This window comes from Equus asinus, chromosome 21 (assembly GCF_041296235.1).
Source record: "Equus asinus isolate D_3611 breed Donkey chromosome 21, EquAss-T2T_v2, whole genome shotgun sequence".
Taxonomy (NCBI): domain Eukaryota; kingdom Metazoa; phylum Chordata; class Mammalia; order Perissodactyla; family Equidae; genus Equus; species Equus asinus.
This window is the reverse complement of record NC_091810.1, coordinates 95,909,925-95,931,907: the sequence shown is the minus strand read 5'-3', so window position 1 is coordinate 95,931,907 and position 21,983 is coordinate 95,909,925. Positions and strand designations below refer to the sequence as shown.

The 21,983-nt window shown below is 42.1% G+C and overlaps 1 long non-coding RNA gene across 1 annotated transcript; it reads left to right on the top strand.

Annotated features, from left to right (window-relative positions):
- Window positions 1-6,546: 6,546 nt before the first annotated feature.
- Window positions 6,547-21,790, top strand: LOC106836587 (uncharacterized). Its single transcript, XR_001399391.3, has 3 exons — window positions 6,547-7,481; window positions 17,908-18,176; window positions 19,863-21,790. It is a non-coding gene; the product is annotated as an uncharacterized lncRNA (long non-coding RNA).
- Window positions 21,791-21,983: the final 193 nt, after the last annotated feature.

Sequence of the window (21,983 nt, the reverse complement as noted above, 5' to 3'; positions counted from 1 at the left end):
CTCAGTTCAGTCTTCTGTCGACTGATGGAAATACGCTTCCAATAAAAAAGTCGAAAACCCCACATTTTAAAATTTAACTCTTCTAATTTTTAACTGCTGGAAATTGATTTTTTTTTTTTTTTAAAAGATACGGCCCAAAGAAAAGGTGTCTGCAGACCAAACTTTATCTGAGGCTGCCAGTTTGCACCCTCTGATGTAACAGGATGGGAAATACACTCTGGTAAAGAATCAGATGCCTTACAACCTATCACATTCCCTACGTCCCCAGCCAACTATGTAGTTATACTGTAGAAAGGCAAGAGAAGGGAGAGTTTATTTTGAGACTTTTTGCCAGAGAGAGATGAAAAATGCACATTAACATTTATCTAAAAGATTCCAAAAAGAGTTAACATAAGTATCATGAAATTATGGACCCTAGTGATTAATAATGTATACATAATAGCGCAACAATGTATTTCATATTGGATTGAGAGCACATTAAATCCTCCAGCACACTCCTGTGTCATTTTGCAACTATCTTCTTCAATCACGTACATTTCAGCAACAATGTCTAGACATTGCAGTTTGTAATTTTCAGGAATTTTTTCCTAAAAGATTAATATTAAACCCTTGGCTTTTAGAGTTGTATTTATACATACTCTTAAACTATGGCAAGAAAGTAGTTTATGTGATATACACACACATTTTAACTCCCCTAGAATAATATGCTGTAGATTTTTTGACTTTCCAGAGTGCCCTAATTAATTGGAATAGGATATACACCTTGGTTGAAGTGCACAATATGTCCAACATTATAGAAGGCGTGGCTTTCCGATTATAACTCAGTGATAGCCTTCTCTGTGTCTGCTGCAGTTGTCGTCTTGCTTACTTTCGAAAGACTACATGAACACTCTCCGAGAAAGGTAAACGTTTTACTTTTTCTCTGAATTCTTCAAATTTAAAGCAAAGTGTTTATAATGGAGAGATGAACTTCCTTCCACATCCTGTCCTTTAAAACTTGTGTGTCTAACGCTGGAGACAGAAGATGAAAGTGATTCAGTTACTCTATTTAAGGCTCCAGATCTAGTGCGATCAAGTACCCACTACCTCTGGTGTTACCCCGACATGTAAAGAGCTTAGAATTCATCACTCCTGTCCTTAAAATAACAGAAAGCTGAATAAATGGAAAATTGGCAACCATTCTTGGATCCATCAGAGAACTGAGGTTGTAGGGCAAACCGCCCCTGAAATCTGGACAGACAGGCGGTGGTTGGCCAAATGACGGCCGCCCAGAGAAGTGCACGTCCTGATTCCTGAACCTGTGAATATGTTACTTTACACAGCAAAGGGATACTAAGGTAACAGATGGAGTCATGGTTGCTAATCTACTGACATTGAAATAGGGAGATTATCCTGGATTATTGGTTGGGCCCAATGTAATCACAAGGGACCTTAAAGGTGGAAGAGGGAGAGAGAAGAGAGTCCTGAAGGTGGCAGGGGAGAGGCCTTCGCCCTGTGGTGATGGTGCAGAAGATGGAGGCACGGGTCAGCCATGGAGGAAAGCAGGCGGGCTCTAGAAGGTGCAAGCAAGGAAAAAGATTCTTCTGGAGAGCGTGCAGAATGACATTCTGACAATGAGTCCTGCTGACTCTTTGACTGGAGTCCAGTGAAACCCATGCAAACTCCTGACTCCCAGAACCATAAGAAAATGAATATGAATTGTTCTAAGACGTGAAGTTTGTGGCGACCTGTTACAGCAGCCAGAGCAAAATGATACACAGGAGAATCCAGATGGTCACAGCCGAGTAGTTCACCTGGGGCAGAAGTCACTAGAGCGATGGCTGGTAGGAACCCCAAAGTGGTAATTTTAACAAATTGCTGGAGGCCGAATGTAGACTAGTGCAGAGTGAGAGAGTCCTGGGAGCCACAGGCTCAGAGAGGGCAATTCTGTCCTGGTTTTTACCTCTAGGAATCCCACTAGATTCTCACGGGGAAGAGCTAAGAAAGATGCCCTGTGGTTCTGGCAGGGGGAGGAGAAGACTAATCAAGACAGCATATACCCAGAGCATTCGCCTGCGCCTTAGGGTGACCCTTGTGTGAAGTAAGAATCTTATTGGTTTGTATATATACACCTTGATGTGAACAATTGGGAGAAGTGCTGGTTTAGGCTTGTGGTTTGCAAAGGGTGGTCCTGGACCAACAGCATCAGCATTGTCTAGGAACCTGATAGAAATGTAAGTCTTTGGAACCCACCCCAGAACTACTAAATCAGAAACTCTGGGGGTGGACCCAGATATCCGTGTTTTAACAAGCCTTCCAGAAGATTCTGATGCAGCTAAAATTCGGTCAGTAGGAGGTTTCAGACGAAAGAGGGCCCAAGACACATCCCTTGCATCAACACGCTCTCCCTTGTGATGTGAGGGCATCTAGCCGTTTCTTAGTGCTTCCTTGTGGGGTGTGAAGGAGCAGGCTACTGAGAACCGGCAGACGTGAACAGCCCCGCCCTGGTCGGGAATAAAGGACCGAGAAACAGAAGCTGCAAGCAACGTCCTCAGGCAGGGCGGCGGGGGAGGGCACAGATGAACTCAGGGGCTGGCAGCATCAGACCGAGCCCAGGAGAAGCCAAGGCAGCAACCCGGTGCACCCAGCAGCCAGGCGCGCACAGACCCAGCGCGCTGGGAGGGCCCGCGCGGCGAGAGCGGAAGGCGCAGGCGGCGGAGGCAAGCCTCGCTCGGACGCTCGAGCGGGGCTCTCTCAATGTTTGTTTGGAATAAGATCGTTTTCAACGCTTAATTTGGAAGATAAAATTTTCTCCAAACCCTCGCCCTGCCCAAACCCTGACCAGCTAACAGAGCTCGGGAAGAAGTTACAGACAAACTTCAAAAGAAGACAAAAGCAACAATGTTGCAAATCCGTGTAGCGTGGACATATTTCAACACAATACACGGAGCTACTTGGTCCATTTAATTATTTATTTAGAAAATATTTCAAAATAGAAGATCATCGTTCCAGATTTCCTTTGTCCAATAGCCTCTAAGATGTGCATTTGATGGAAACGTTCACTTCTAAAGCGGTTAGAGATGTTGCAGTGATAAGTTAAAACCGCTGGAGGGCAGTCAAAGCACATTTCTTGCCTGTACCTTGCACATCATTTAACTATAACTTCAAATTTAAACACTTCGCCAAAAAGCCCTTTATTGTACTTCTTCCTTGGTCTAGAGTTATTTTCCCCCACTCTCTAGTTCAGATTCCTAGAAAGTTTCTGTCATATAAGTGGCGCAACAAAAACATGTTTTTAATGCCCACTTTTTTGTTTCATCAGTTCTGTTTTTGCAGTGGCTTATAACTGACGTCATTATGAGACATTGCTCAATTAAATCAGGAGTTCAACTTCTTCACCTCAAATAATCTTTTAGGTTCATGTAAGTATATCCCAATGTCAATCCATGTGTGTGGGCATGCATGTTTGTGTGTGTGTGTTTACCCAGAGAAGTTTGAGTACGTAAATAATAATAGTTGCAACATTACACTGAACAAGCAGAAGTCTTAGGGCACGTTCATAAAGTACCTTTGTTCTTTCCCGTCACCATCCTGCATACCTACTATGGCAGTACATCTGCTTCTTTTTCATTGGCATTTTGGATAAAATCTTGGGCAAGTCTCATAATTTCTCAGATGTTTAAAAAACGTTTTCAAGTTACTTTTGTTTCCCCCCCAAAATTACTTCATTTCAGTAATTAAAATGTCCACCTTGTATAATAGTTAAAATTCCAAACTTCATGTAAAGTTAAACTTCTCCCTTCGTTTTTGTCTGCTTCCCACTCAAAGCCTGCAGTGGGGAGAATTGGTGGGGCGGTCCCAAACCTTCAGGTGGATCCTACGCATCTTCCCACTCACTAGGCTGCTTCTGACTCCTGGAGAGGGAGAGGGGAGAGAGATAAAGAGATGCCTTTCATTGACATTTCTGCAATCTGACTTTGATTTTCTCCAGCTATCACAGACATTTATGCCTGTTTCTCTTGAGGCAAATTTTTGGGGGTTTGTGAGCTGTGTGGTTCCACCACTGGGTTCAGGGCCAGCTTCATGGGTGTGAGCCCCATGTGGATGCTCAGGACCATATGCTCAGAGGGGCCTCATGCTTGGCTTCATGCTCTGTTGTAACTGCCTTGAAAATTTTAATAATATTTGAACAAGAGACCCCCGCATTTTCATTTTGCACTGGGCCCCACAAGTTACAAAACTGGTCCTGACCAAGCCTTTCCACCCACAGCTCCACCGCAGGGTGGTGCCTCTCCTTCAGCTACAATCTATGATCTTCCCTCAGCCTCCTTCTGGTCAGATTACTTCCCTCGCAGGAACCTCCTTGGGTGGGGTCCCATGAATAAGACCCCAAGTCAATACCAGCATTAGGTTCTTTTACTCCAGAGAAGCGAGCGTTTTTTGGAGAACAGCTATTGTGAACCTCTGTGCTAATGCACAAGCCTGCTCACCAGCTTCTCTGCGGAGAGCTTCAACTCAAGCGCGAGTCAGACGCTTCTATCGCGTGCCTAAGCAACAAGGGTCCCATCCAGGCTCTCCGTGAGCTCCTTGAAGCCCCTCCTCCTCCAGATAACTGTTGACAAATCCTTTCCTCCTCTAACTTCCTGACTTCTTAGACCTCGATTCTTTTCTACCCTCAGGATGGGTGAGGAGCTCAGGGACAAAACTTCAGTTTTGGGCTGCTCTGTGCAGGGTCGGCATGGGGGAGTTCAGCCTCCCTTTGGAAGCTGCAAGTTCTTGCCCCCTGCCTGCCCCCTGAGGAAACATCAGAAACAGAGATAGCCTGCCAGTATAGGGCCCAGGCACAGCATTTACAATGACAACAGTTTACTCAAAATTAGAGATTTTGAAATTAAAATATTTGAGAAACATTTAAAAGAGTCACAACTCTGTGTTAGTACCTTTATCAATAGGAGGGAGAAATTCCATTCAACAAATATTGTGCTCATCTCGTTTGTGCAGGAACCTGTAATAAGTTCTGTTGATACATGAGTTATTAGGACAGCCCCACGGTCTTGGGGAGCCCACAGTCAGAAACCGGGGAACATAAATAGACCATTTTCTGAACTGAGATGGGTGACAATAGACTTTTGTCATGGAGTCTGTGTGAGTTTCCTGAGCTTGTGGCTGGGAGTCAGGGTTGAGGAGCTTCTTCCCTGAAGCAGCCTGGTGGGTGGATTGCTGTTAAGAACCTCTTTGAAAGATCCAGTCTGCATCTCTGAGTCTCGGGGCTCCAGCATACGCACGATGAAATGGAGGAGTCAGCGGTCTGAGGTGAATCCTGCCTTAAAGAGCATGTGCCTTCTCTGGCTGGATGCCGCCAGGAACCATGATTAAATCAGACCCTCGTGGCTAGCTAACCTTACAGCATGATCCCACCCAGTTTAGGACAAATGAGTACATATGTGAGAGTGAGAGTGTTGTTAACAGTCTTTTCTTGAAAAGACCCTCCAGATGCACACAGATTAACTTTAACCACGTAGTCCACTTCAGTGCTGCAAAGTCTATTCACAAATGGAGGACTGAGCCTTTAGTCATGGACTAGCAAACGCCAGTTTTCTTTCTCTATTTACTTAATTCTTTAAAATATAGTACACGCGTAAGACTTATGAGCCGGGATCAATGTATGATGTGCAAAGTTTACTGAAATTAGTCGAATTTAAGTGGAGATGTTTTCATTAAGACAGAGGGTCTCAACCCTGGCCAAATAGCAAAGTCATCAGGGGAAGCTCTCAAAAGGGAAACAGATTACTGGAATCAGAATTTCTGATTTTTAAGTTTCCCCAGGCGGTTCCCATAATCAGCCAAGGTGAGAAACACTGGTCTAGGGATTAGAAGATCTGCTCCCGGGTCCCCAGGAGGTGGTGGGTCAGCCCTTTCTCTCCCACAGGTGGGAGGGAGCTCAGTGCTAACCAAATGCCCACAAGTGAAATCTGCCGGAAACGCAGATTCAGATGTGATCCTTGACTGACAGCCTGAAACCCCAGCTGAACTTCCAAAGCATCTTTGCGTCTCTGAATCTACTAGGAGGAGGCCAGCAGATAAGGACAGAATTTCCCCTGATGAGAAACTACGTCTGCTATATAATTAACAGAGGCTTAGGAACATTGGAACTGAGGTTTAGGGAACACTTCCTGTCGTGCCTCTTGGAGAAAGTCTAACACTCTAAGGATTCAGTTTTTTCCTCCCCAAGTCTTTCCGAATACAATCAGATTATCTAAATATGCAAATACCTGCAAATACCATCCACATCAGTCACTGGTAGGTAGATGATATCTGGAGAAATCCTGATGTACTGTTTCAGACTGTAAAAAATTTCCTCTGGGCAAATGAATAGTAAATTCTTTTTATCCCCTTCAGCCTTGTAATAGCCATTCTTTAAATCTAACACCAAGAACCATTGACTCTGCCAGAAAGCCCAGGGCACACTACCATCAAGGTATACTGGTCAGATTTAGTCCGTTTCTTTAGTATGTGACCATCATATCTATTTTTAATCTTTCTAATTTCTCAAGGCTCATTGGATCCCCAAACTCAGTTCTATGATGGTTACAAGGTCTTTAATATGGTCTGATGGCTTTTTAACCGTACTCTTTAAAGGGTCGATTGTCTCATAATTATCACCTAGACTCTACACCTTTCCAAAAACCCAACCTCACTCTTGAAGAATATCACACTCCTGTCAGGCAGTTTTCCTATTATTCTCTGCATCCATTGTGTGCATTCTAAGGAGTCACTGAAGTCAACATCACCTAAACTCAGCTTTCAGGCTTCTCTCCTTTGGAAATGCTAGCTAGGACATTTTGGAAATGACTTCTTCGGGTCTTCTGACATCTGTTAGTGTCAGCAATCATATGGGTAAGTATGGTCATATTCTGTTATGAGAATATATTATCACAATAATGAATAATCACTTTTTAATATTAAAAGTTTAGACCAACCTAAATAAAAATTTCACTGAAAATTCTGATTCAAAGCCTTGCCTGCATTATGACTATACTCTCTTCCCCCTTCTGCTTCAGAGTCCTCTAAAATCAGGTTGTGGAGAGATGGGATTAGAAGAAAGAACCAACAGCTTTTTGCCTAACTCACCCCGCAGCAGTCCCTGGTCTGGCATGTCCTGGGGTGGCAAGCCTCCTCGGAGGCCTGTGTGGCCACAGCACGAGTCCTTTGGAGAGCCAGAAGGGAGCGCCCTCACAATAGAGTCGTCTCGTGTGGGTCATGTGCTTTCTGGCAGACTTATTCCAATCATCCACAGCTCCAGCTTGCTCCTGGGATCGTCTTACCTAGAGGATGGCCCTCTGGATTGGAGACTAGTAAAACGGCTCAAACCTAATGTCCTTGACTGATGGGAAACTCACATGTCCTTGCCAGCTGATAAAGGCTACACTGCTGTGGCTTCTTCTTACACGTCTACTGATGTGGACTAATTCAGCAAGCTCCTCATCTGCTCAATCTTCAGGGTAAGAAACGTGTTAAGTCATGCTGTTCATATATGTACTCAAACTTCTAGGGGCATATGTCCGGTATCCTAAGAACTCTCTTGCTTTGCTCTATCCCGAAGAGGGCCATTGTCTTCTTTGCTGATCACGTAACAAAAAATTTTGTCATGTGATTGTTATCCTTATTTGGTCTTCTACTCCAAGAGCTTTCTTTGAGAGAGAAACTGATTGGGTCAGATATTAAACCCTAGTTCGATCTGCTGTGGCCAAGAAGATGGGGTTTTGTGGTCCTTGCCCATTTAGGAGTTTCTCTGGGAGCAGAGTCTCTAATCACAGGGCTTGAGATGATTTATTAGGGGTGAGCGGGGCACAGTGGAAAGGGATATTTCCATGTCCACCATATCTCCAGAGTCTAATTCTCCAAGGTATAAATGTCAAGGGTAAGAGAAGAACTCAGAAACTGGGATACCTAAAAGAGAGAAGCTCTTTAATAATTATGCTTTGGTTATTACAAATTCTTTACCGGCTTCACTCGCTCGTCTGGCAAGATAAGTAAAACTAGTGGAAGCATGCTGATTAGATTTTTTAAGTGACAAAAAATAAAATGGAAAATGGAAGTTTCATATAGTAGTTAACATCTGCATGGCCAGTTACAAAAATTATCCTGCTACTAAATGAAACAATTTTATTTCATATTTTAAAGATCAATATATCACAGTGAAAGAAACAGACTAGCAAGTAAAACAAGACATATTATAGCCATTTTCATGTTGTCTTATAATTACAGCTCAAATCCCAAAGCTGAGGTCACTAGATACATGTTGTCTCCACATTCTAAAGATAAACACTAGATTTATCCATGCTGAACTTGATGAAAGCTGGCAAAAGCAGTCCTCTACCAGCCTTTAGAGAGAGAGCACTGGAAAGGTGTCTCGTAAAATCTGAACATACTTTCTTCCTGCAGGCTCCATGAAGTCCCTCTGCACCCTCTAACAAGTTTCTCCATTTCGCCTAAGGTACTTCCTGTGCGACTCTGTTGCTTGAACCAAACGACCCCAGACTAAAATATGAAGTGCTAGTCTTAAGTAGATTGTCGGACAAGCACATTATTTCCCTTTTTCTTGTCCTTGTCTAGGGGAAGTTAGTAGAGAAGAGCTGGGTAGTGAGGTCAGCCTCTGGATGGTTATGGAAGGACATCTGGAGGTCAAAATGTGGGGGAAACACAAGGTTCAGTGATAACTCAGTCATCCCAACAGCAAATAAAAGAAAAACTGTCATCTCAGCTTCACTGGACAGCAGGCACATTCTAAAGAAGCTGATAATGTGAGGGACGCATCTCATTCTCTGTCATGTATGATTGATATTATATATCTTTTAGCTCATATAATATTTTTCACGTATTATCTTTCTTATGAGACTACGAAGCTCTGAGGACTCAGTTGCTAATTCATCTCCATATTTCCCATCAAGCTGCATGAAATCTGTGATTTAGTATCTAGTGTGTGCTTAAGAGATATTTGTTGAAGGAGTGAAAATGATGGGGAAATACAATTAGCTTGACTCCTGTGGAAAATTCTGACACCGGGGTAGCTTATTTGAAAACAAAAGGAACGTACCTTAAAAGAAGAGACTCTCTGAGATGCGTCTTGCAGCCAGAACAGCGGTTCTCAATCAGACTGGTTTGTTCCCAGGGGATCTTTGGCAATGCCCGGAGACATTTTTGTGTATCACACCTGGGGGTGGCGGGTGCTAGTAATACGGAGTGGTTAGAGGCCAGGGATGCTGCTAAACACCCTGCAATGCCCAGAACAGCCCCACTCCCCAGCCCCCACAACAAAGAATTACCTAAAATGTCAAAGTGCCAAGGTTGAGAAGCACTGAGCCAGAGGTTCCTCTGATGGAAGACTTTTCCTAGCTCACGGGAGCATGGAGAAAACCTCTGGGCTTCAGTTGCTCACACCCACAGCTGGTGCCAGAAACACCATTTGTCCCACTGTAGCAATTCTCCCCTTATTTCTCTCAGTAATAGAATGTCCTGAATTTTAGCTGGGCTGTTGGTTACCCACAAGAGACTGTATTTCTCATCTTATAGTCAAGATTGGGGATGGGACTAAATTCTGGCCAATAGAAAGGAATAGATGCGATGCATACTTTGTGTCCTTAGAAAAGAAGGTCTTTGATGCTCCATTCTTTCCTTCCTGCAAATTTTAACAAGGATGTGAAGGGTGTGAATGCTATTTGTCCAGGTAGATATGGATAAAATTGCATTGACTATGGAGCCATGGAATAGTAGGAGCCTGTGTCCCTGAAGGACCTTATGGAGAAAAGTCACCTACCTATCTTGTCCTTTGTTTCCTGCTGGACTGGCACATGAGAAAAAAGTAAACTTCTTTGAACCACAGTATTGTTTGAATACTCTGTGATGGCAGCTTAGCTTTCACCGTGACTAATACAAACCAGATATAGTCTCTCTTGTTCCGGATGATGGCTGGGAGAGAGCAGCACTATAGGAGAGAGACGGCACACCCACATGGTTTAGAATGCTGTAGACAAGAGTAGTAGAAACCGATGAATACATGATGTTGGCAGACAGAAGGAAACAGACCACATCTCAAAAGAGACCGTATTATCTGTGTACAGGGACCTTCGTACAGTCAGCTAACTCGTAGGTCACACTAACTCTGGGACTTGGTAGGGCTTGAGGTTACTCTGATTTTTTTTAGTTGCAGAATTTAGAATATACGCTGATTTATTTTTCTTTTCCTGTATTGATGTTGCTTTTAATTTCTTTGTTCATAAGCTCAGGAATTGTGATTAGGATATACGGCCATCTATTAAGAAAAAATATTCCCAGTTTTCTGGGAGAATGTTCTATAGAAGAGATGGACATTTGACTCTCATGGAAAGCATTAGAGATCTTAGGAATAATACAGATGTCTTATTTAGTGATTTGAGGAGTGGGTGAGAATAACACTTTTTAAGCATCTACCAAGTGTCTGAACCTCTGCCTTATTCCTCTTGTTGTGGAATATAATTTGGAGAAAATAACCATTGTTTTTCCTCCTGCACTTTCTGGTTTCTGCCACGATTTCCACCCATCAAGCAGGTGGCTTTCCTCCTCTGGGGGAGGGCACACGCAGCCGAGAAGGAGGAAATCAACTGAGTTCCCGATGAGATATGTTAAAACTCCTGTGAGCAAGGCATTTAGAAAGCCAAGGCTTGGAAGAGCCAAGCTTTTTGAGATCACAAAGGGTTTTTGAGCAACAGAAGGCTAAGCCTCTGGAGACTGCTAGCCATAGAGCCTTAAGGATAAATTTGTGGATAAATGCACGCTGAGATAAGAGTATTTTCCCACACAAAAGGAGATGAGGTTTAAAGAGTGAGTGGGAAGAGCATTATCCGAGGGGAAGTGACTAGACTTTGGAAACCGAGGGTGAGTGAGATGGCATGTTGTGCCCTGCCCTCAGCCTAGCCGCCCTCTGAATGGTGTAGACGCAGACCGCAGACGGATTTGGTGGGGGTCTTGGGACAGAGGACACAAGTTTTCTATGAGCCTGAGGGAGCACAAGCCTCAAAGATAAGTCCTTTTGGTGTGCATGTTCCCAACCAGTCGTCATCATGTAGCAATAGAAAACTACATCAGACATGTTTCTTAGAAACGGCCACAGAGACCCCATCCCAAGTTTCTCACGATCTTGGACCAGCACAGAAGAGTTTTCAAGAGTTTTCAAAAGTTTTATGTATTCCTAAGAAGAGCACAAGAGAGCCGGTTGGGAATTTGCACTGACCTTACAGGTGGGGTAAACAGGATGTGAAGTGACCTTAGACACGGCAGAGGGAAGGTGGAGGGGGATGACCCACCGTTGTGGGTCAAAGTGGGCTAGAGGCTGATGAGTAAGTAGCAGTAGACCCCAGCACAGGACTGAGAGAAAGTGAGGAAAAGAAGGAGACGCGTCTGCCCGCCAATGTATGCCAATGTATGCTGAATCTCCTCCAAGAAATAAACTATGTCATCCCCTAGAGAAAAAAGGAGAAGAATATGAAAACAATCTGGAATTGACTATTTACCCACAAGAAACAGAGGAAACCCCCTAGGCCTTCTACCTAAATACACAGTGAACTCCAGAGGAGGGAGGTGAGAAGTCTTTCAATTATCCACAAAATCTTGCTGAATCCTGGGAATGTTTTGACGAAACAGACAAGGACAATAGTTGCCAAATTCTAAGGAAGTGTTAAAGATGGACTAAAGTAAATACTCTTTGAAGAGGACCTAGAGGGAGAAATGTGGTGAGATACACCCTGGGGGTGACACTCGAAACCTCCCACCGCCTTCCCACATGGCCTCGATGCCAAGGAGTGGGATCTGGGCATTTACTGCCGCAGAAGGGGAATGGACAGAGTTGAAAACAAATGGTTGATTGGTTCCTACGTATCCTTATTGCATAAATAAGAATATCGAAGGCCAACGCTTACTAGAGCGAGAGCCAGAGTTATGAGAAATAAAGGATACATAAGGAGCAATTTCTAAAATGCAAAGACCACCAAGCTTTGAGATTAGCAATCACAAGACGAAGAATGCGCCATGATTTAAGTGTCGTTTTCTCAAAAGAGAGTTCAACCTGCGGCTAGAAGGGGAGTTGCACAGGACACAGGACCAGACCTTAGAGGTCTGTGTGTGTCTGAGAATGGGAGCTTTCTGCCTCCCTCGCGCACCCTGATCCCAGGGCTCCGGGCAACGAATAAAGCGGAACAGAGTCCGTGCCACTGGAGTGACTGGTGATAAACCACAGGAACAGCCACAGTTTATGCCGGGTCAGGGGGCAAGTTACTAAAAAAACACCTGTGAGGAAAGTTTAATGAGGACGTTTTCAGATGTAGAAAAAAATGCAGAGAACAAGAAGACACCAGGGCACCTTCCTCCAAAATTTACTTGAGTCTGAGCCCCAGCTCTGTGATTCACTGTTAGTCGTTCTCTTGGTGTGGTGCCTAATAGAGCATTTAACGTATGTAAAACATTGATTTAGTTTGGACTTATGTAATGATGCAGAAATGAATATAAATGATATATAAATTGAGAAAAGTATATAGCAATTCTTGATTTTCACAAGAGGGTGTGTGTGTGTGTGTTATTCAAGATCAATTACAAATTCTGAGGCAATTTCTCATCCCCATCTAATATAATATGCTGTTGCCTATGCCAGTCTGTTTATTTTTCTGAGAATGCAAATTAATTTTAATATTGGATTAAGGTATTTTCAAGAAAGGAAAATCTCTTCTTAAAACATCATGGAATTCAAATCTCATTTGTATTCCTCTTTGAATAGTATTCATCTAGTAGCACAGATGGTAGAGATGTGTTTATATATTCACATTTTCAAATTTTCCTTATCAATTTCATTCATAATCTTTAGCATTGCCAATTGAGACAGTTTGTATTATTGAGACTCGAAGATATGTGTAGAAATGACCTGTTCAGTTGCACTGAGTAAACGAATCCAGGAAATTCAGGGTCATGAGAAAGTCATTAGTCATGACCTTGAAGAGTTAATGTATCAGAAAAAAATCAGGAAGAGAGATTCTGTCTACAAAAGATTATTATTCAACATCATATTTGGATAAAAGACAAATATTAAAAGGTAAAACAGAAAGCCTTATCAGCACTTTCCTTATTAATGTACTTCGCATGGCCAACACAGTTACGGTTGTTTGGTAATGGTTGGTAATGATAATGGCTGTCCTGGCCACCAGAGTCTCTGTGGGACTCTGCATGTTCTGTGAGTAGTCATTAGTACCACGGCCTCCGGAAGTACACTAGGAAAGAAATGAGAACTCTATTTTATTTTACCATTTTTCATGAAATGCAACATCCAGATGGTAAATCCTTAAATCAGCTTGACTAAGCATTGGCTATTAAATACTGAGAGCCAAGGAATGGTGAAAAGGAAAAATGGTTGGAGATAAATATCATCAAGTCCTACTAAGGTGGCATCGAGATGGAATTTTCCAGTTAGAGCTAGATTTATATATGATTAATGGTCTAAATGTCGTAAATTCTCTGGTGTCGGGAAAATAAAATCAGAAATTAACTCATGCCTAAATCTCACGCCGTCTTCGTTTCCCCGTCAGGTTAGGGTTTTGAACTCTAATAACTGCAAACAGTCACTGCAAATAACTCTCCCTGAAAGATGATGCCACGCAGTCACTGGTGCAAAGTTGCTGAAAGGAGACCCAGAGCAGGTGGCATGAGTGAGCCCAGGATGCACAGTCGCCTTTCAGGTCCACATGTGCTGATTTCCCTGGGGGGGTTGCCAGTTCATTACACCAGCACGAATGAAAGTGTGAGACAGGTTTGCCTAGGAGAGAGAGAGAGAGATCAGGATAGAGTTGGACCACACCAAAAGAAGTGTAGACCATCGCTGCACAAAATTATATGGAGAGCACAGAATATAAGGACAGGGATTTTGGAATTACATCCTCCCGGGCTCAAATCCTTCTTTCATTTACCATCTGTGGACACAAGATCGTAACTGTGCTGTGGCTTAGTCTCCTCAGCTGTCTCCTAGGGTTGTGGATAAGATTAGAGAAGATAATGAGTGTCGTGAGCAGAGTATAGGGTTTAGCTCTAACACAGGAAACATTTAGCTCCTAGCAGCTGTTATTAATTCTATTATTACCATCATCAGCTCCATTCCATGATAGGAGTGTGGACTCTGAGCCTCTCTAGGTTCAAATCCTTTCTCCTTCACTTACTAACTCTGTAACCCTCGGCAGGATGTTTATCCTTGATGTGCCTTGATGTCTGCATCTGTAAAATGAGGCTAATATACCTACCTCATGGATTTGTTAGACGGATTCAGTGGTTTGATACGTATGGACATATTTGAACCATTAGATCCTGCAAATAAGAAGCTCTCAGTAGATGTTAGCTGATTTTCCATCTGTATAACTTTAAATGGTGTGAAGGGACTCCGAACAGGAGAGCAGTGGCAATTTGAACATAAGAGAGGGTGATTTAAGCGTGGACGTGTGGGTGCTTTTCTTTTTTGTGTGAATGTCCAAACTAACCTAAGGTACCTAAAGGTTTGGTTTGATTTTTTTCAGGACTCTGTTATGCTTGGAGCAGTACTTACAGTCATAGACTCTCCAAGTAGGAGGGAACCCAGAGGTCATCCAGGGCCGTCTAAGAGATGCACACTCTACAGCACCACCAATAACACAGCACACAGCCAGTGATGGGGAACACATCACTTCTCAAGGTGGCCCATCCAATTTTCAGACTGTCGTAGTTTACTCTTGTCTGGAGCTGAACTTTACTCTCATTACCTCCTACCCACTGGACAAGTTCTGCCCTGTAAAGCATCACAGATGAAATATAATTCCTCTTCCTTATGAAAATTATTCAAATATTTGCAAAGAGCATCCATCTCTACTCCTCTCCCCAGTAGGTTAGGCTGAGTTCCTCTTTTCTTGAAGCTAAGTTCCTTCCATTGTTGCTTGTATAACAGCAACATAGAGTCCTGCAGAATCAGTTAGAGTGGACATCAAATTTCCATGCGCTGAACTTGGGTGGTTTATTAGAGCCCTCTGATACTTTACTGCTTCATGGGGGTGGGACTGGGAACACCTAACTTTAAAGGTTGCATTAGGGATTCAATGGATGAGCATATGCAGATCACCAGACCCAACACAGGTACTCAATAATGACAAGTAACTGTCCTGATAACTATTTTTTTACAGAGAATGTTTCTCCTGCTGTTCTGTGCTTTCTTTGATGAAAATGTTCAATGTGAAAACATGCGGAAGAGATTAAAATAATTACTTTCCCTTTTTTGTGCTATTCCTAGACTTGGTCTAATCTTAGATTTTAGGACTCTCATAGAGACATTTGAAGTCACTTATAAGTAATAAATGTGGTGAATGTTACAGAATGCTTATTATGTCTGTTCCCCGTGTTAACTTCATTAGTTGCACCACGTCCTGTCTCCGTTACAGTAATACTGTAAGGCAAAAGGGCACTGTTATGCCCGTTTTGTAGAAGAGCGAATTGAGATTTAGAGATCCTAAGAAACTTGTGCGCATAGCTAGTAAGTGGCACAACTAAGATTATAATCCAAATCTGTCTGATTTTCTGTTAGACCCTCTAGGTTACCTTTCCCTCACTTGTGGGATGAGTTGATTAATATTCACAACAGCAAATGCCCAATTTGCTACCATAGAAACAGACAGAGCAACTAGGATAATAAACCAAAACTCCATTCAAAACATCTTCAGTCAAATTAGGAGATACAGGATCCCCACAAACCGAATCATGTAACTGGGAAAATAATGACAATGCTGGAGAGGGAGGAAGTAGATGGAAGGAATGAAATCTGATGGACCTGAAAACAGGAGAACTCCCAAGCTGCCAACAATTACTCACTGAAAGAGTGACGGGCCAATTAGAGAAGAGCAGCTGCAACCTGGTGGGGTGGGGGTGGGGGGTGGATTTTAAAGTTCTGCATCTTGAGCGAGCTCAGGAGGTCCACAGTCTAGAGCGCAGTTCCTGGAACAATTAGGGGTCCTACGAATTTTCAAAATTAATCAGCTGAAGCTGTCTTCTAGGACAAAGTCCCATTCTGATGGGAAACTTCTGGGCATAGCATCCAAATGGAAAAGGACAATGTATGTCAATGGGACTAAAGGAAAGAGAAGTTCCAGGTTAAACAAATGGGTGAGTGGGTAGGAAAGCCAGGAGATCTCAAGACATATGTGGCCATTTTTAAATTTACTTTACAAAATCACAGAAGAGTAGGCTCCAGAGCTGGAGGGTCCAAATGGCTCCATTCACGTTGGCGCTTGCTGTCTGCAGGGGGCTTAGCTGAGACTCTCACTAGGGGTCATGATTATTCTCCACATGGGTCTATCATCAAGGCTTCTTGGGCTTCCTCAAGCCTGATGTCTGGGTTCCAAGAAGATTCAAGAAGAAGAAAGCAGAAAGCAGAAGCTGGCAGTTCTCTGAAGTCCTGGACTCAGAAATCCCAGGAAATCACCTCTGCTACATTCTACTGGTCAAAGCAGGCACAAGGCCAACCCAGATTCAAGATGTGGGGAGACTAGCTCCATCTCTAAGGCGGAGAGTGGCACACACGTCAAGGAAGAAAAGGACAGGTGGAGGTCGTTGGCGACTGCCTACCATATATGCTGATATTAAAAGTGCAAAGAATGAAACTAAAAGTGAATCCAGTTACTGATATAACTACACTGAGAGAAACTATTCTAACTGACTTTAAAATATGAGATAGACTATCCATCTTTAGTAAGTATATTCTAAGGACAAAAATAAATGAAAAATAAAATATCTATCTTAAAATGATTTTATAAATCACATTATTTATGCTAGTGTCAATATTGACATTCTGACACTTTTTGTGTGTAAGCTGGAAGAGAAAGAGAAATTATGTGATATTGTAAATCTATCATTCTTTATGTTGTTGAGAATTGGGATTCTTGTCATGGGAGAAAATGTGACAGGAACTAAATGATTGTATGGGTGATGTAGTGAAGTTTACTTTCTTGTTGAATGTATTAAACGTATGTATTTATCTCTCTATACAGCAAATTTATATATGTAGGTCAAGATTTTCTCCAGGTCCACCAATTTATGAGCATAAATGGAATCACAGAATACCAACACTTTTTCTTGCTTATGCTTTACCACCTCAGCATGTCTAAAATCCTGCCCAGGGTTTATTTATGTAAGGCCACTGGGATCTGTCTCATTTATGCTCATAAATATGCTCATGCTTCCTTCTCCTCTTCTTCTTTTTTTTTTTTTTTTGGTGAGGAAGATTGGCCCTGACCTAACATCTGTTCCCAATCTTCCCCTTCTATTTTTTTTTGTTCCTAAAGCCCCAGTATATAGTTGTATGTCCTAGTCGTAAGTCCTTTTAGTTCTTCTATGTGGGATGCCACCACAGCATGGCTTGATGAGTGGTGTGTAGGTCTGTGCCTAGGATCTGATTTGGCGAACCCTGGGCTGCCAAAGTGGAGCGAGTGAACCTGACCTCTAAGCCACTGGGCCAGCTCCACCTTCTCTGCTTCTGTTGCAGATTTTTTTTTTCATGGCATCCTGCTGAGACCGCTGAATCTAATTGCTAATCTGATCTGACTAACCACTTTGCTCCTGATGGGTACTTCCGGTGAGATCTGGCATCATAAATTCTAACAGAAACCACCACCGTTGCCAGAGGATATTATTTCGTTTAAGTTTAAGCTTGATGTTCCGAGGGTTAAGCGTGGGAGAATCTTTCTTCTTTATGTTTATCTTGCACTATATGGGGGTTTGGGCTAATGTCCGTGTGTGGGAGGAGTGTTGCTCAAAAGCTATGCTGCTTGTCCCTCCATGTTTTACAAAGGTTCTAATGAAACAACACCCCTTGAATTAGTTTATATCCACTTTTCTCCGTAGAACTCAGACAGGAATCTGCACGAATCTGCAGGACTTGGGCCAGAAGAAAAATCTAAGTGACCCACATTGTGTTGCACTGAGAATCACCCATCTCCTGTGTCTAAGGCCTTGTCCTGGACAAGAATGGGCTGAATTTACCCTCTTTCATCAGTGATGGACTCTCCTCTGTGGAGCTCTTCATACACATAAAATGCACGCTGCCCTGCTCCACAGCTCACCAACGCAAGCCTTTTTCCCAGCTGTGGACACAACTGAAGCTTAAAGTCGAGGTAATAGTTTCTATTGTATACATTAGAAGTCTTGTAGAATGTGCCAATTTACTAACATATCAAATATTATTACTTAGTTTTTGATCCTTTGAAAACCACAGGAAGTGGGTGCAAGGTAATAAATACAAGCTGGGACGTCAGCTTTTTCAGCAACTGTTAATAAGTCCCAGAATGTATCCCCTTATCCTTTCCCCTGTGATAATAATTTTAAAGTTTACCACAAATTAGCTTGAATGCAGACTTTTAAAACATGTACTTTTCTCCATTTTAACTCAGTGCACTTTAGATGGAAAGCTCTGAAATGAGCTTTCATTAAATTCACTTTAAACTGTTTGTATTCTTAAGAGTTAAATCTTAAATGAAGAAAGCTACACTTTTAGGAGAACAAATTTAAAATCTCTCCTCCCCATATCAGTGTTTTCTCACTGAAAATAATGTTTTACAGTAGTTTTTAAATGGCTTTCTTGTTTATGTCTTAGTGGATTAAAATTTGGGTCATCCCTTGGACTTAATTTCAAAAGAGATTGTCATTGAGAGTTTGCGTTCTTCATTTCCGAAAGCCTTTCCCCAATAGTACATTGGAGACAACAATACAGCCAATATGGCCAGGTTCTCAGGGATCTAACGTGTTATCAAGACAAAGCCAGTAATTTTATACAGCACATTCCTTGTTCCTTTTCTTCATGTGACATACACACACACATCAGTATGACATTATGCATTTCAAGTATTGATCTACATAGATTTAAATGAGACATGGAAAGGATTATAATTTACTACCTTTAGGAATCAGTTCAAATCAATATATTTACAGCTAGAGTTAATAAGTCTAATTACATGTTATATAGCACAAGAGAAAATTTTGTATTTGAATACATTGTTACTTTCAGTAGGAAGCTCCAGAAAAGGAAATTTTCTAATGAAATATTCTCCATATTATTCGCATTTAGTCAAAATATGAACATGAGTCATTGATTCTGTTTGGAAATCTCCCTAAAAGATACTCACAGGGTTCTGGGTCATAGGATTTAAAACTGCATTACTCAAGAAGCCAGCTTCCTATAAACGTTATACACTTCATCGTTATTTAGAGAAATTTCTATTTTGACATATTACATATGCTTAAGCTTATTGTATCTTGTGAAAACATTACCCATGGATTCCATACCACATGATTAAATTCAAGATTCTAAATGAACGCAGTATCCTGCATGAGTAAATACAGTGAGACTGTGACTCAAGAGCCCGTTCTAAAACTCATTGTCACATCGCCCCTGAGTTCTCTTCCTTAGAACTGTGTCGTAAGACAACACTGGGGTGAAATGATATGACAAATTATGAAATAAACATCCTTATATAGAATCTAAAAATGGCCCTGAAGTGTATGAACTTCCATGCAGTTCTGGTCTACTGCTTGGGGACCAAGAGTGTGGTTTCTGAAGTCTGTCCCTGTCTCTTATTGGCTGTATGACCTTCGGCAAGGCATTAACTCTCCATGCTTTGCTTTCTTCATCTGTAACCTTCATGGGGTTTGGTGAGAGTTGAAGGAATTAAAATATATAACATGCTAGAGCAACTGTGGCTGGTACATTTTAAGTGCTACCTAAGTGTTTGCTATTACCATTATTGTCTTGATGGCTTAGGATGGGATTTGGTGCCTGAATTATCCCATTTCTTTTCCTCTAGGCTCCAACAAATCTAGTATTCCCACAGGAATCCACAGCAAATGGGGATGGAAGCACTTGCGTGGTTACTGGTAAGCCTGGATCTGAATGTGAGCTTGAACTCAAGACCAAAGTGGGGTTTCCGCACTAATTTGGACATACGAATCTAGTCAGAGATATGACAACTGGGAACCTAACGCTTCTTCCGCATTATACATTCTTCTACATTCTTCCACATTATAAGGACATAAAGAAGAACCCCTTTCACGTGATGGTAGACAGCTCTGGGGGAAAAAATATGTATTTTTATATAACTGCACATTTGTAAATGTTATTTTATATCCTGACATATTCAACACTTATAGTTAATCGCTCTTGTTCATAGTTAGCTGACTAAATATGTGGCCTGTTGATGACACTCGACAGCAGAGAGGCGCTAGAAAGAAGTGAGAAGAAGCTATGCTGGGCTCAAAATTACCATCTTAGCACGTAAACACTGAAGTGTTTGTGGAAGTGGTCTAACTACTTGAATTCTCATCACTCTTGTGTTTTGTCCAGTGTGCCTTACTCCACTGCCTTCCTTCCTGTGAGATAATAGCGAGTAGACACATTCACGCACTGCATAATGATGTTTGGTCAATGACAGACAGCATATATGAAGGTGGTCCTGTAAGATGGCCTATGTGTGTAGTAGGCTATACCATCTAGGTTTGTGTAAGTGCACTCTGTCACGTTCGCACAATGACAAAATCGCCTGAGGACAAATTTCTCAGAATGTATCCCCATTGTTAAGCTATGCATGACTCATATGTTGGTCTTTGATCCCATCTCTCATATGGGGCTTCAAAAACTCTTGTAAATTCCCAAGTGATAAGAACGGTAGGAGCATCTTATGTTCTAATGAAGTGACTCTGGGTGGGCTCCTGGGCTCCTGGACTCCTGGATGGGGGCTGGTCACCAGAAGGACCACGCCATGATTAGAAGCTTGAAATTTTCAGGCCTGCCCCCTACTTCTCTAGAGAGGGCAGAAGGGCTGGAAATGGAGTTATAATTGATCGTTCCTATATGAGGAAGCCTCCATAAAAATCCCAAAAATATGGCGATAATAGAGCTTCCAGATTGGTGAACACATCCATGTACTGGGAGGATAACACACCCCACCTCGTGGAGGCAGGAGCTTCTGTGCTCAGGACCCTCCCAGACCTCACCCTTTGTTTCTCTTCACCTGGCTGTTCATCTGTACCCCTTATCATATCATTTCATAAACTGATAAATGTAAGTATGTGTTTCCCTGAGTTCTACAAGCCACTCTAACAAACTAATCAGACCAGAGGAGGGAGTCCTGAGAATCTGCAATTTGTAGCCAAGTCAGACAGATGTTGTGGGAAACCTGGGGACCTACTACTTTCAATGGGCATCTGAAGTGGGACAATGTCTCATGAGTCTCATAAGACTGACCTCTTAATCTGTGGGCTCTGATGCTCTCTCCAGGTAGATAGTGTCAGAATGGAGTTAAATTTGTAGGACACTCAGCTGATATTGCAGAGAACTGCTTGATGGGGAAAATTCTCCAGGAGAATGGAGGTTTTCCCTACACACTTCCCTTCCTATTACAATAGATAAGAATGTTTTAAATCTTTATCATAAAAAACTGAGAAGTATATCTGTAAGATGGGAGAAACTTCAATTTCCTTTGGATTTGAAATAAGAATTTCTTTTATGGACAATCCTACATTTGTTGAAGAAAATTCTTTGGTAATACCACTGGGGCATTCAAATATTTTCAGTGCCCAAGTCTCAAAGTGGGGCAAAATTACCTTTTATGAGGCAGAGTGGGGACCTAGGCTGAGGGAAGGCTGATAGACAGCAAAAGGCAAGACAATGGGTGGTGAGTGACATTTGCTTTCAGTAAAATTATTGCGTTTCTTTTAACTGCCTTCTGTTGGAAATCATTGCAGAGGCTAAATTTAAAACCAAAGCTGACACAAGGGAAAAGAGAGGAAACATGAACGAATGCAGAAGCTAAAGTCAAAAGATGGTCAAGATGAAATCAGGCCTTAGTAATTTTTAGAAACTGTGAGTGAGCATTTAAACTATTTAGGGTGTAGAGTTATATAATCTAGTTAAGCATATTTACTTCTGT